This window comes from Diuraphis noxia, unplaced genomic scaffold (assembly GCF_037042655.1).
Source record: "Diuraphis noxia isolate RWA-SAM2 unplaced genomic scaffold, SU_Dnox_SAM2 contig0004, whole genome shotgun sequence".
Taxonomy (NCBI): Eukaryota; Metazoa; Arthropoda; class Insecta; order Hemiptera; family Aphididae; genus Diuraphis; species Diuraphis noxia.
This window is the reverse complement of record NW_028301714.1, coordinates 3078140-3095626: the sequence shown is the minus strand read 5'-3', so window position 1 is coordinate 3095626 and position 17487 is coordinate 3078140. Positions and strand designations below refer to the sequence as shown.

Sequence of the window (17487 nt, the reverse complement as noted above, 5' to 3'; positions counted from 1 at the left end):
TGGGGATTCAAATTAACCTATTCTTATTATCTACACTTTACAGGCCTTATTAGTTATTACAATATAAGTGTTTAATATTGTAATGGTTTGTTTATTTTATACGCAATACTCGCACTATCGACCGGGTAAGATAATTTATTTTTAAGCATTACCAATAATATGTTATCAAAATAATATGGTATTTTATGGAAACCAGAACTTCATGAACGTATTATAAATAATATGCATAAATTAAACTAAAAAATATAATTTTAATATTATTCCCTTAGTACATTTTGATATTATTTTTATTATTAAGTATTATTTATTTTACGAAATACTAGTGTCTCGTACCTATATTATAACGTAATGCCATTATAAGAAAATGATTTATCTAACCAATCAAACCTAAAAAAATAAAACAAGGCAGTTTTAGTCTTATGGATGTTTTACTATTCATATATAGTCTAACACAGTGGCGCCGAACCCTATGTAAAGGTCAGGCCATGGCACATATTTTGAAAATTTAAGATAGGGTCTCTTCATATTGACCATTTTCCACTCCACAGTATGCCATTTTTTCCGATGTTAAGATGTTGGGCTTCTTGAAATATTTTTCGCCCTACTAGATTTCTAGGACTTCGGCGCCACTGGTCTAACAAAACAATACTAAAAAGTTAAAATTCAGTTATTTAAATATTTTTTAAACATAATAATTATCTTATTAGGTTTTTTCTTTCTAAAGCATTTTTACAGTTTTAGAAAATATTTTCAAAAAGTTCAAAGAAATTGCATTTAACTAGCTTTAAAAAAAATATATATATTCAGTTTTAAATTATATTCAAACTGGTTGATAAGAAAAATTTGTTTTTTCTCTGATCAATATTTTATGGTTAAAAGTTATAACTATTTAGAACAATAGAAATATATTTACTGCTATATTGTTTTTAATTTTTAATACTATAATTATTATCTATCCTCTATATCACATAAAATTTAATAACACAAAAACTACCAGTTTGTCATTAAATTTAGAAGAATCAACATTTAAAAAAATGATGCATTTGACAATCTACAATAAAAAAGACTGTCCTCAATGAAAAATATATATTTTAGTATCACCAAAGAGAACTTCTGAAATGTAATAATAAATCTAAGTTTTTAAAAATATGGTCTTGACATAAGTAAACCTACTTAAACATTTTAAAAATCAAAATTTGAACAGGTAGATACAATATTACAGGGAAAAAAAATACATATTGAGCAATGAGCATGCTAGGTAAATTACCAAGTACCTGTATTAAATGTTTATACAATCATATTTATGCTCTAGCATCATCTGAATTACATTATTAAACTATTGACAAATCAATATTTAGCTTACGATAACCTTTAAAACGGTTATTGATGATAGTTAATAAATATTGACACTAAATTTGGCTCATTGTCCAATTTGGAGATTCGCAGAAAAAATATATCATAAAAACTAAACATTGACCTTGCAACAACATAGAACAGTCATTAGCCTCATAATTTATACATTTACTTTCATTTTATAACTCTGTGTTAGATAGGTATATTAAATTAACAGTTACTTTGACATCCGGATGGGATCAAGTTTAATCCTAATGCAACCATTATACTTATTTTGTATTACATACAGGAACTAACCTTATACATGGTGATATGACTGAGTGATTCATAAACCGTTATGCGTCATAATATTAAGACTAAGAATTTATAATCTGAGGTTTATCAGAATTCGTCATTATCTTATGACTACTGAATTACTGAAAATTATATTCTTAAACATGTTGTGTAAAAGTTTTACCGGTTTAAGCAAAAATAAATTTAAAAAAATTGTCTAAATATGTATAATATAATAAAATATATAAATAAAACATTTAAGAAATTTAAAAATGTAACGCCGGCTAATAACCTCGATGTTGATGCCGTAAACCAGGGATGGGCAACTCAAAGTTACTTGAGGGCCAATTTTTAGAAAATTAAAATCTATAGCGGGCCAGAGCATAGAAAACAAAAAAAAAGGTCATTCAAAATATACATTTGAATTAGCATTTATTTTGTTTATAATGTAATAGGTAATACAAAAAGCGTTATTAAAAATAATTTAATTAAATATTGTTTAGTGTGAGTTTTGAGCATGTACGGCTTCTAATGACATCGCGGCAAAATCGACTTCTGTTTCGGACGAAGAAACACGAAGTAGGTGACTTAATGCTTCATCTGTAAGTCGATATCTATGTTTTGATTTAATATGTTTCATGTTTGAAAATGTACATTCACATGGATAACATTTTTAATGCGAACTCTCGTAAAAGTGGATATTTTAGAATAGGTAATTTTTTCCAAAAGTTTATGTCAATCTCTTTTGTAGATAATAATAATGGAATTATGATGCAATTTGTAAATGAAGCGCGGGCCAAATAAAAAAGGCTCGCGGCCCGCGGGCGCCTCCAGTTACCCACCCCTACCGTAAACAATTAATAAAATACATTTAGGTAAATTAAAATCTTTAAAAAAATATTGGTGGCACTGGCCAAGTGCCTGTTCATAAACGCTACCTCCTGTTATAAACTTAAATAAACATTGTATCGAATTTACTTACTATACTGATTGTATTGTTTAGATTGTAAATAAAATGTTTAATAAAATTAAAAAATTAAAATTAAAATACTAAATACTAAATACTATACAGTAAGTATTTTTAAATGGAAAATGCCAAATCAAAAGTTTATATGTTTAATTAATTAAATTTGTACAAGTACCTAATCGATATATATCAGGCTTAATAAATTACCACAAATATATAAAATATAAATTACCTTTGGATTAATTTATAATGTGTTACGTCTTACACTTTATAGTGCATTGAATAATACACATTTTTATGATTTATTAATCAAATATATATATATTATATATATAATTATATACTAGGGGTGACAAACCCACGGCACGCGTGCCAGAATTGGCACGTTTGTCAAATTTCAATGGCATGCGAAAAATTAAAATTGAGAAAAATTAATATTATTCTTAAAATGTTGCTTGTAAAAAATTCAAATAAATAAATTTTAAAAATTTTAAAAGTTATTCCTATGTAAAAATGTAAAATTGATTAGGTATGTTACTATATTATCACTATATTTATTATGTTCTATGATGTAATGTTTACAAACTTTGGACACGTGAAAAATAATCAAACCATTGATTGAAAAAATTGGGACTAGACCCAAAAAAATTGATTTATAAAATTATATATTTTTTTTAAATCATCTGCTTAACAATAATTTACAGCTGAAAAATGCGTAATTCTCGTTTGAAAAACAGAAATTTGTAGTTTGTATCACAACTAGACACTCCTTAAGTATCATAAAATATGTAAGAACCTATTTGAAAATATATTTTACATGTAAACTTACAATTTCCAAATATCAGAATGTGAATAAACTCATTAATTGATGAGCATGCCTGTCGAATCAGTCAGAATCACTCTGTACAAAAAGATTTCTTTCTACTATTACACAAAAATGCGTATGAGTTTTTCTATTCTGATGTATTTAGATGAACTTATTATTTATATCAATGTTGACATGTGGTACTAGGCCGCGGACGCTAGTCGAGAGTTTATGCTAAGAGTCAGAAAATTTTAACCTAACGTTGAGATTTTTATATGATTTTTACACGTCCATATTTTTTCTAACGTCTTATTGTCGTGTGTGTGTTTATATTTTATACCTATACAGTGTGTTTACCGATTTAGGGAACACTGAATTTCTCGGCCGGATTTGTTTGGAATAAATCGTTTTTTTTTTTTTACAAGCTGGTGATATATGAATTCATATTTTTCGATTCATTTCAAAATTATTTTAAATAGCAATACCTATTTTTAACACCATATTCGGATAGGCCTATTTTTTACGTAATTTTCATGTATCAACTATGGCTCTAAGTTCAATATTGACTGAATAAGAGCCAATTTTATTAAATAATACATTTTTAAACATTTATAAAATCATTTATAATTAATTCTTATTGGTTAGTTTTTGAATATTTGTACGTATTTCTTTTTTAGAAATGTTATAAACAAGACTAACATAATATGGATACATAATTATTTATTAAAAATCGACTATAGGTGCAACTGGTACAAGTGAACAATAGTTATTTTATAATTACACAATAAATTAGATAAATTGTTCAAAGTTTGCTCTCTATTTTCAGCACGACGTAGTCCTGCTCATAATGCTCATATTGTTAGAGATCATTTAAATCGGGTATATGAGGGAAAATGGTTTGCACTTGTGGCCCCATTGAATGACCAGAAAGATCTCCAGATACTACTACACTTGATTTTTTTTATCTAAAAACAATAATCTATGCAGATCCGCCAGTAAATCAAGCAGATTTAAAAAATAAAATCGTGGTTGCGTGTAATAATCTTATCGAAAACCGAATAATGTCAGTAACCAATAGAGGATGTCTACAGAATTTTCAATAACTATGTTTTGACAATCACGGAGCAAACTTTGAACAATTTATTTAATTTATTGTGTAATTATAAAATAACTATTGTTCACTTGTACCAGTTGTACCTAGTCAATTTTTAATAAATAATTTTGTAAAAGGTGTTGCTATTTAAAAAAAAAATTTACTTCGCATGCGCAGACCAAATTTACAAAAAATTTTTAAATGAATCGGAAAATGTCTATTCATATACCACCAGTTTGTAAAAATAAATCGATTTATTCCAAACAAATCCGGCCGAGAAATTCAGTGTTCCCTAAATCGGTGAACACACTGTATATGGCCTATATGGGCCTCAGTGTTTTTTTTTACATTATTGGTGCTTCACACAACTAAATAGGTCGGGAACCGCTGATTTATATAGGGCATTAGAAGATATTAATTGAATCTATTACGACCCTCATAAAACATTTGAAATAGATTAACCTTGTTTCAAATTTACCTGGTACCTACGCATATGACAAGTAACAATAAATAAAAGGTTGTAAAAAAGGCATAATCGGTATCCAACGGCGACGGCACAGTATACATTAAAGTGACCTTGGCGTTAGTTATCAAAATTGGTGAAAAAAAGTATGCAAGTTAATGAATGAACGTGCATACTACTACACACATATGACAATTCAAATGAATATACAGACATTTTGACATATTTTACACTGCAGTAAAATATAAGTGTATAATATTATTATTTTATGTCGTATTAAATTATAATACAGATCATGTAAAACGTGTTTACTAATAAAGTAAAAACTAACTTTACGTTTTTATATTATTACATTAAAAATAAAATAAAAATTATGCTCATATAAATGTAGGTTGTACCCACAAGTTAATAATAATCCATACACTGTTACCATAAATAATTATATTATAATAAAATATATTAAATTCATTTTTTAATTAATCAAAATAATGATAAATGATATTATTAGTTATTACATATTTTCACGGATATGAGTATTTAAATTGCACTTCAAATTTGTAAACAATTCAAAGCAAACGTCAAACAAATTTATACTTAGATTTATTTTATTTTAAGTAAAAAAAAAAATCAAAAGTTTATGGTTATTAAATACTAATAACTAGGTATAAACTATATTTTAATATATGCCTGTATATTTAGTGGGAAATCTTAATGGTGCTGTTAGGTTAGGTTAGAATTGTACCATAAAATAATGAATACATATTTGCAATTTTTTATTTATTGATTTAATTTATTTGATATCTTCCCAAAAGATTCGATTAAAAAATACTTCTTTGTTTCTATCATCAATAAAAGATCGTAATATTAATAGTCCGTTGCTTTTTCTAGTTTATTTTGATTTGGACTCTGAGTAGAGTGTAGAATATATTTTCATTTGAATTTTTTTTTAATATGAAAATCTTTTTTTTTTTTTTTTTTTTTTTTATTCAAAAACAATCTGTACAACAAGCACATTTAGTAATTTTGATATAGAATATATACATAGTTTATTTAAAAAAAAAAACAACAACTTTTAAGGAAGTCACCCATTGGTAACACCTAAGAACTTATAGTCGGATTTAGATCACTTAAGGAGATCTCGATTCCAATTTCGTTTGAGCCTGCGAGGGGGGTTACCTGGGATATGCAGTGAAGCCATTAAATATGAAAATCTAAAATATTTTATTAGTTGTACGCATAAAAATATTGAATCATTATATTACAGATTGTAAAATACCAAATATAATCATCAATTAAGATATTATTTTTATATATCTATGACGTTATTAATAATAATAGAATTAATAAAAAAATTTCTTTTTTAAATTTAAATCTATAGATATTCTTTACGTAGATTTAAAAAATGTGTATAATCTCAACAATTTCATAGTTTTATACTAATAACTAATAAAAAAAAAAAAAAAAACAAATCTCAACAATTTATTTTGTTTTGTATAATTAAAAATTACGGGAAATTATTGAAGGTTTCATAAGTATTTTTTTTCAAACTAGTTACTTCAGAGTTATTTTGAAATTGAAATACTAAAATTAATTAAATATAGAACATAAAAGTTTTATTATTAAACTCATACAATACAATTAAAATGGTTAGTCTACGCAGCACTCATTAGTTACGTTCTCCAAACATAATACCTGATTAGGTATCTACGAGGGTATCTATAATGGCATTCCAAGGTTAACACATTCAGATCTATAAAAATAAAACCCATGTACAGTACCTACATTTAAGATTATTTCTGGGATTATTAAACTTCCTGTAAGTTTTTTAAGTGTAATTTAAGGTTGGATAATATTATGAATTTCGATATTTTTATTTTTATATTATAGTTATTAATTATTATTAAAGAAAAACTGATTAAAATTAATGTTGTCTTGAACCACTTTAACAATTATTTAAAAATGATATATTAAAGTTCCCCAGAATAATATAAAAATGTATGTTTTGTCTTTAATAAAGGCGTTACTTCTATGTCTGAGCTTATGGAAAAGAGTCACTAATTATGCGCACATGGCACATGTGCACATTTTCTGCAACTAGGAAACATAGAAATCCTAGGGGTTGAGAATTTGGGCTGTATAAAATACCAAAGTATCTATAATGGTCAGTAAACATTTTAAAGGTATGAAACAGTGAAACATTAATTCTTAATTTAACCAATATTGAGTTCCAATATATAAAATGTATTTAAACAGCATCAAACTATAATTTTGACCAATATCGTTTACTGAGGTGGCAACTGATTATTATTTGTTTATTTATAATGAATAAAAATAATTTTAGGGTCTGTTATTATGAAATTGTGATACAAAATTAAAAAATGTATGGTAAATTTTATGTTCAGCTTTACGTGGAATTATTTATCCTAACTAAACTGATGCACGAATAATTAGATATTCAGAATTTCAGAAGGTTGGTATAATATAGTGTAAAAAATGGGAAAACCGTTTCCAAAATCAAAACCTAACCTAATTGTATTGATAATGTGCGTATTGTGTTATTCGACTGGATAATGTCAATATGATTCTTATTTTATTAAAAAAATATTGTTTAAACATGTTTTTAGTGTATTATTTTAGATTATAGAGAATATTCTATAGCTAATTTTTTTATGTACGATTATAATACATGTATCATTATCTAGATATATTGTTTTATTATTATTTTTTTATTTTTTTTTGTTGCTTATTTAATTTTTATTGTGTCAATACTTCTGTTAGGTACAATATACGATTAATATGATTACAATATTATGTTTACGATAATATTTTCATTATTACAATGATTCTTTAATTTTGGATACCTTATAGTCTAGGTCAGAATCTGAGGTTGACGTGTCTTCTTTAAGTTCAAGTAAGATATCCTGTGGTAGCTAAGGTTTAAGTCTTAGATTGATGGATCTTCTGGTGATTTTGAAATAGAATGCTCGTGGAAATTTTTAAATTGTTGTGTTATCCAGGTGTATGTGGTATATGTGTGGTAGGCCCGTATCATTGTGTAGTTGTTTATTCCTCATGAACCACGGGGCTTTTAGGACTATTCTTAAAAATGTATTTGAAATGTTTTTAATTTTGTTTTTGAGTCAGCTTTCCAGATAGGGCACGCGTAGGTTACTAACGGCCGGTCTTATTATTGTTGTGTATAGGAGTAGAGAGCATTTAATTTGTATGGTGAGGTATGGTTTAATAAAGGGTACAGTATGCAGCCTAGTTTAAATTTTTGTTAATGTATATTGTTTTGTAACATAATACATTATTTTATTTAGACTTTGATTTAATGTCATTTTTAATATACTAAATTTAATTGGGTTATTTAACATTAATTATTTGTTTGAACTGATTTTATACTTATAATTTATAAACTATGTAGCAACGTTCGCATAGAGAATATAAATTATGGGCGGTTTGCGTTTGGGCGAATTGCCTTTTTACCCGTATAATAAAAGTAATGTGTTTGGGCGAGTTAACCGAGTTTCTTATAATGTGTTTGGGTGAGAAAATATATTTTTTTTATTCCTGAATTTTGTGATCGGGATTATCATTTTTCGTATTTTGTTTATCATTTATCTTTAGATTGGACATAATTAGTGAGCGAAGGTTCAACGTAGTACTGATGAGGATTCAATATTATTAAACAAGTGATTGACGTGCAGTTCGGACGGTGCGACACAATATAAAAGAAAAAATTGTAATGATTATAAGATAAAACAAAAAACAAATATATTTTTTCAATTTTAATTATATTTTAACTTCATTTTTAAAAAATCTAAATAATTTCAATTTTTAATTACACACGCACACACATAAATAAACAATCCATTTTTAATCATACCCGTGGAATTCACGGACAGTTCCAAGTCTGTCAAAGTAAGAGGGAAAATGGATTGATAAAATACAGGATCCCAGGGTATTCAAAATAAATAATAAAAAAATGGTCGCCCAAACGCATTACAATGTTTTAAAATCACTCGCCCAAACGCATTATGCTGAATTCCCCAAACACAATGCAATTTTTAAAAATTCGCCCAAACGCGTGACGCCCATAAATTATTATATATACATTCACTTTCTGTTTGTATAATACCGCAATTGTGTGAAGTATAAAACACGGTTTATACAAACATACTACCTATTTAAAGTCATGTGAATAGCTTAATATTATGGACATGTTAAATCTTATGTTTAGTAATTTTAAACTTTACAGAAGCAGAAGGTAGTTACTAGTACCTATTATACTGTATAGTGCATACATAATAACAAAATATTTAGAACCAAACATGTCAAAAAAAAAAAAACACCTAAGTTAATTACTTTTTTACCGTTTCTTTCGTTAGTTTATTGTTCAAATTACAATTTAATGTTAACTTATCTTAGAATTAGATATTCAACTGTTATTTGTAATGTATACACATTAATAACGGCATTATAATATTTATTTTCAAAGTTAAGCGTTTACAACATTTCTGTTCTCTAAAATAGTTTAAAAAAATATATTTATATAAAATGTATCTAATCTGTAGAAATGGATATCATCATTAAATGCTATTTAAAGAAGACATTTAATAAATTATAAAATATCACCATTTATTATAATCAAGTTTGATTTTTAGTTTAAAAATTATATGAATTTATTGAATTACCTAGTAATATATACCTAGTAAGTATTTTACGCTTTTTTAATTGTTAAAGATAACAATACACAATAGATCATTCGGAATTTAAAAATTAAACAAACATAACCTGCACGCTAGAAACTATATAATGTGACTGCCAGTTGCAAGAGTATAGTGTACCTAATAGTATTTAGTACTTTAGTAGTAGGTATTATATAGAACAGAATAACAGATAAAACAAATTAAATAATATATTTTCTCTATTAATTATAGGATAGTACCCATAATATGGGCGTAGACACGGGGGGGATATGGGGGATGGATCCCCCCCATGGACTTTTAAAATATTATTTTATATATGTATATGGGTCCCATATATGTTATGTTTATTGTAAATTATTGTATATATATATTATATATATATACATATTGTATACATTATCATATCAATAGCATAATAAATAAGTATTATTATAAGCATACTCACAATTTCAACAAACACATAAGTGCATAACATGAACTACTCATTGAATACTAAATAATCAAATATATTCCCAAACAATATACTGCAGAGTGATTTAACAAGCATACTCACCTACATTTATTTCTTTAATAATGAATTTATTCAAATTCTGATTTTTGAAATTTTTAAATAATATAGGTACCACATACCATAATTTCAATTTTTTTTTATTTTTTCTTACTACTTAAAAAGTTTTTCTTAGTGATACAAACTTCTATTTTTCAAATAAGAACACCTTTTTCTTATAAATAACTTAATGGATATTTTTTATTTTATTTTTTTTTGAAAATTTTAATATAGGTACCTAATTCATAATTCGAATGAGTAGTTTCTCAGTTATTAAAATTTTTGTACTTATTCAGCATAATAGTCTTTAAAAGTGATTTTGCAAAAATATAAAATTGACATACAATTGTATCTATTATTTATCAAACTTAAGAACTAAAAATATTTAAACATTAAAATGCTTTATACTTAAACTTATTTAAATATCATATTTTTATTCGGTACTTTCTTGTTATACGAGAAGAAAATTTTGGTCGCCACCCAGTATAGCGTTATCTGGGTGGCTGGAATATAATACCTACATCTGCATAGGTAAAATAAATCTTTACAAATTAAACTTCGATAAATTGATGACCCACATAAAAACAATTTTTAATTCATTGAGTTTTTAGCTTTTATTTTTTATATTAACTTTTTATCATGTACTAAAAAACTTTTTTAAAATATTATGTTCATTGATGTAAAATATTGATAATATTTGAAAAAAATAATTTTAACGATAAAGTTAAATTAAATGATTTATTTTATACAATAAATTCATTTAGATTGCAATTATTATAAGTATTAACGATTATTATAATAAGGTACCATGAATTATTACACAATAGTCTTCTAGTTTTTCTTAAAAATTAAGTAGGAATTAAAATAAAATATGTTTGGTCGTGATATTTTTAAAAATAAAATTTCAAATGCTAGTAGAACTTAAAATAAGAAAAGGAAAATCATTACCCAAAATAATTGTTTAAAAGTAGGATAATGATCTTCCGTCTAACCCGGGGGGTGTTATATGCCCACACTATAGACTATAGAGACGTTTGTTTTACAGAATATAATAACGCCTGTATGTAGTAGGCGTCTTATCTTAGTTATTTTGCTTTTGCGCGACAAGACGATAGTATCAGTCCTGTCGGCAGTTTAGTCTGAAACTCGACTCATTCGAGCTAAGTAGTGTGCTTGCTTATAGTATAAATTACATGTCAATTTAAAAACTAATAAAGTATATAATATCAATCATCATTTAAATCTAAAACGTGTGTTATTTTATTAATAAATTATTTAATAACATCTGATTATCACCCACTACACAGAGAACGGTTTCAACAAATTGTCGTCTTCGGATACAACCGGAGACACAATATAAAATATAACGGGACATCACAGGCGTACGCGGTGGCGTTCATAACATGCTCATAAAAATTTAACTTGACTTTTCGGTAGAAATTTTTTATTTGATAAAAGTTATCAAACTCACGAAAAATGTTGTATTGAATTTTCAAATCTTGGATATAAAACTATACATTTTTATGAATTTCGAAATCAAAATAAATTGCGAATTTTCGTGATTCTTTCGAATTTTGTCAAAATTCGAATTTTCAATACTAATATTTAAAAAAAACTGTAGGTAACTATGCATTTTTAATATTTTTTAACTACCATTGTTACAATAGTAGCATTGTATTAAATTTGGAAAATAACTTAAAAAGATTTGAAATATTTTGGAAATTTGATCAAGTATAGAATATGTCCGTATAAACATTCAGTGAAAATTTCATATGTCTACGGTAATTTTTTTTAGAATTGCATCAACATCTAAAATCGATTTTCTCGAAAATTGATTTTGCGTAAAAATTCCCATTTTTCCTTAATTTTTTTTTTGTTTTTTCAGGTGCTTTTGAAAACTTTTGAATTTCAAAATTGGAAAATCTACTGAAGTTGAAAATCGAAGCATTATTCGACAAATAATCGTGTACACACTCACAAAAAAAAACACAACTCACAACATTGCAAAATCAATACATTCATCGCTCCGCTCAGAATCTAAAATAATTAATTTTCCCCTAAAATAATTTAATTTAATTTAAGCCAATGGTTATACTATTTTTTTTAACAACAACCTCAGTTTAAAAAAAATCTTAATGAAAATAAATTATAATATTCAATGACATATTGTCATATTTATTATTTTATAATGGATGATGGAGATTCGGCGAATTTGTATTGAATACTTCGGTTACTCAATAGTACGTAACTACCAGAAACAATGCGTCACAAGACTATTGCACGTTCCTATATAGAACGCAACAGTAAAATCGAACAGCGAAAAATTCCTTACCTCGGCTAGACTCGAACCGTTGTCGCGTGAGTGTAGTCGTAGTCGTTTACAGACGAAGATGTGTGTGGTTATTTTGAAAAACCGAAACACCTTCGATTGTTGTTTTGTTGGCGTTATCACAACCCTGACAGACATCCGACCGGTAGATGCAAAGACGAACTACGCGTACCGACGAACAACATGGATATGATTATTATTACTATTCATGCACTCACTTTCAGAGGTTTATGTGATTGGAAATTCGTTAACTCGATTGTAAGTTACATCCGACGCGCTATATGTAATATTATTATTTGCTAAATCCAGAAATAGCGCAAAAATATGGTATGAAAAAAAAAATTTGATAAACCGGCATGGGTGGAAAAACACAAAAAATCCACTACCGCGTTCAGCGAATTATACTATTCTCGTGAAAATTATAATCTCGCAAATTCGCGAGACCGACGTCGGTCTAACCGTCACTGAAACAAACCTGACACCGGTGAGTTTGACGCCGGACTACCAACGTGGTCGTGAATCGTGACTCGCGGTATACGCGCTGCGCAGACTCCCCGCTGCCACCGTTCTGCCGCCGCTAACAGAGCCATAGAGGTGCCGTGGTTGACGACAACCTGATAACGCGTTAATGGTATGTTATTAGGATCTGCAGTATAATCATAGATCGCGGCGTCGATTTGTCACGAAAATAATAATAATAATAATTACTATAAAATCTATTGACGACAGCGTTATTATCATCGTTATTTCGTATTGCATGTAATTATTATACTCATAATAATATTATTAAAGTACCCTCTGCTCCGTTTGTCGAGACGGTCGCGGTATAGCATAATGATGAAAACCAATTTTTTGTAAAGTTATCAGATTAATGTTTTTCTACAAGCACCTGTAACATATTGAATTAAAAAAAAAACACTTGAATCAGTTTTATTACGTAAATAACATTCATAATAAAACAATAAATGAATACCAACTAAGTAGTTATTATAGTTAAATAATCAAGTAGTAAATATATTAGTCTTCTAACCATCCACCACTTATTTTGATAAAAATTCATTAAAAATCGTAAAACCATGATATTAGCTTGAAACAGTTGAAACTTTCAATGTTGATTGCAAATGTTGTGATCTATAAACAGTATAAGCTATGGTAGTTTCATGTATAAGGCTCAAAGGTCATATTATAATCACTGAGCGGACGGGTGGAGTTTTACAGATTACCTACATGATGGAATCGCTTGGCAGTTATGCGAATTTCAGTTTTATAAATTATTTAAAAATCATAGAAAAAGTTATCGACTTGATAACTTTACAGTTTGATTAGGCACGTTGTCAGCTACCAGCCCTGCAACTTTTATTTAATGTTTAACACTTCAGAAGCCTTTAGTACAATTGAAGACGGCTGGAGTTTGATAAAATATGAGAAATCATCCAGCATTTATTGCAAATTGTATGCTTAAAAATTAATTTAAAATGTGAAAATTGTGGGATCGTTTTGAAACTTGTACCATTTAGATTACACATGTTCTTGGCTACCATATCTGTTAGTTTAATGTATAAGAATAAAAAAAATCCTGTCATCAAACGTAAATATACTATAGTATGAAAAAATATTACATTATAGTGCATCCTACATAATGTAAACAAAATAAAAAATGCCAATAGCAGGGGATCTGACCCCCCCACTTCCCTCCTTGTATGCACCTCTGTGATCCCTATATCTATTTGTATATGCCAATGGACTATTGTTATAGCCTTTGGAAGTAACATACATACAATACCACACTACCACAGCAATATATTTAGGTATTATCTCTGAGACGCTCGTGATCTGTGTAAGTGTGTTACGACGTGGGATGATCAGTGGCGTGGTGAACGACGTTTACCTAATGCAATTGCTTAGCCCTAGAAATTGTTCTGGGGGGGGGGGTATCCCTTGGCTCCCTGAAACTTTACCTGCATTCAGGTCCGTACACACTGCAGTGGGAGTTAGCTATGGAGTACCTAGCTACTATGGTAGTATGATGCCATGGTGGTAGCGGCATTAGCCGACTCACTATAGTCATTCTCATTGTAGCAGTATCTATCGATTTTTGATGACTATTGGCATTTAGCGATAAAAAGCGATAAGCTGTAACGTGGCCGCTGTGTATCATGTCTTATTCCCATTGACATAATATTAATAATTATGTATTATATATGTATGTATAATATTTATGTGATAGGTACTGTAAATAAATAATGATATTACTATATACTTAGAATATTTTTTATGTATTGAATTTTATTAATAATTAATGCATTATAAAATCTATTTTCTAATAATAGTTTTACATATCAGCAAAGTTTATGTTTACTGCATAAAAGACTGCTTCAAAAGTCATCCGGGTTGATAAGTATTTTTAATTATATTATTACTATTTAATGTATAATTAATTATTATAGTATTATTTATACGAAATTATTGATGACTTATAAAGTTATAACAAAAATTCAAAATTTCTATACAGAAAATTATACCTTTATGGGGGGGGGGTCATTATATAAATAATTTGCTTAGGGTTTGAAAGATGTGGGGTTGATACAATGGGGATACATTGATCATTCCAACATGGAATGTTGGAATGTTTGATACATTGGGGATGATAATGATGTGACGGTCATGTAGTACGTCTGCGGTCTTTGACTAGATTTCGAAGGATTGAAGACCGATTGCTGTAATATGTGAAACATTAAAAACTGGGAATCACTCGTTAGTCGTTAAAGTATAGTCATATTTGGAATACCCGTAAATGCTCAAATATTGTTATACATAATAATTGCATCCTTCATACTTTAATATATTTTCTTAACCACTTTGGTACTTAAGCATAAAAATAATATATAAGTAATAATAATATAAATACTTATTTAGTCTGTCAGTTCTAGGTAGATTTTATTCGTAATTCTATTTAGTATTTATACACTTTTATTATCATGTTATTACACAGTTTAAATGGCAACTTAAACCAAAATATTTAATAAAAGGTTCGGGCGTTTTTCCTATTTTTGACAAAAACGTCAAAAACAGAGTCGTTTGTGCAGTGGAAACATTCAGTAAGTATATAATACGTACATATAGTTAGTATAGAGTTATATTGTATATTTGTATAATATCTATTATAGGTATTTATATATCATATGATATAGCCATATAGGTAATATTATATAAAGGTACTAATACTTCGGTAATATAAATATCATTATCAATCAGGTATAACGTTAGTGCTATTATGTAGGCATAAGTGATTAACAATCGTTATTTTTATAGTTGAAGACTGGAGTCTAATGTCTTATAGCTATTATTTTTATTTAAACTGCCATTGTTAAATTAGTATAATAAAAGTATTTGTACAAAACGCGTTATCGGCAATAAACGACAGACAAGCCAACAAATATATGTATATATATAATTATTATAATATATTTTTACCTATCTCCTGCCAATAAATTTAACAAAAACTGTTTGAAATGTTTGAATACCTAGTTAAAATGAATTTGTGATTCATCTTAAATAATTTTAAATCTATAAATTAGCAATTTCAGATTCTTAAGAAATTGGAAAGCAATAATGCTTAAATTTCTATTTTCAATTTAACTAGAATTTTACTATAATAAATGTTACACTATAATATTTTTATGGCAATAAACAGTATAGGTTGAAGAACGTGGTACCTTTTGATTGAAATTTTTGCAACTATATTAATCCCGAGCTAAGAGCAAACTAATTTATATTATTGTTGTAATCTCCTTTGCCCCATACCTTAATTGTTCTACGTGTATTTATATAGACTTGACTGTATATATTCTTTTAAAATTAATAAAAAATATGTAGGTTACCAGAGCCGTGTTTGACGGGGGACAAAGGGAACGATTGCCCCGGGGTGACAAATTGTATGGTGTTTGATGGGGTCGTGAATTTTTAAGGATCAACAAAAAATAAAAATATATGATTATAATTATCTTAAGGGTGGTATATTTTAATTTGCCATGAGGCGGCAAACATAGCTTAACGCGACACTGTGTGTAGCGCTTAGTAACATAATTTGTAAATTTGTACTTAAATTCACTCATATTAGTCTTACGTCTAAATAATTATTAACAATTTTAAATTTAAAAAAAAATCTGCTCAACATTTGACGAATGACGAATGAGGTTGTAATAGTATATATTATTAACCCGTAAAAAATCTCTATATATGTATAGTAACTTGAATAAAATAAATGTCATTTTGTCCTCGCTCATCACGATAACCGACCTCGAAGTTCAATCTTATACTTTTAAATTGACTTATATTAGTGAATAATATTATCAGTACTCGATGTAGAACCTTGTCTACATTATCCACGAACTTGATTAGTTTTTTATTGTAATATTAGAGAAAATAATAATTATTATAAAAACAAATAATGGAATAATAATATGATATAATTAAAATTATGGAAATCCATAACAATAATACTTACCTATTTTTTTCTTTTTGATACAAAGCTTATTAATTTAAATTTATCTTAACAATTTATGAATTTTATACGACTATTGGTTGGTTGGTTTTTGAATAAAATTTCTACAAATGTTTAGGTAAAATTGGTAGGTACCACTTTTAGTGGTTTAGTACCTACACTAATAAAATCGTTTTATAGTTTTATACATTTTTTTTTGTATTATTTACATTAATACAACACTAAGACTGAATTTCTACTGTAAATGTTATTTATAAATTTCTTCCAAAAACAAGAATATTTTAATATTCACGAAAACTACTCGAAAAGTAAATTCTGGGGCTAATTACGTTTAATATTTATTAGTTTCAACAAAATAGACAATAGTATATTTCTTCTATTACTTAGGTACATATTTTTTGACATGTATATTAGAATAAAAAATATATCAATTATTATCAA

General features: G+C 27.3%; 1 protein-coding gene across 2 annotated transcripts in view; it reads right to left on the bottom strand.

Moving 5' to 3' along the window:
- Positions 1 to 13056, bottom strand: part of LOC107167983 (uncharacterized) — a 42931-nt gene extending 29875 nt beyond the window's left edge. For both annotated transcript variants that reach the window (XM_015517220.2, XM_015517221.2), the window contains exon 1: positions 12546 to 13056. The gene's annotated coding sequence lies outside the window, so the exon portion shown is untranslated. The remainder of the gene's footprint in view (positions 1 to 12545) is intronic.
- Between the last annotated feature and the right edge of the window lie 4431 nt (positions 13057 to 17487).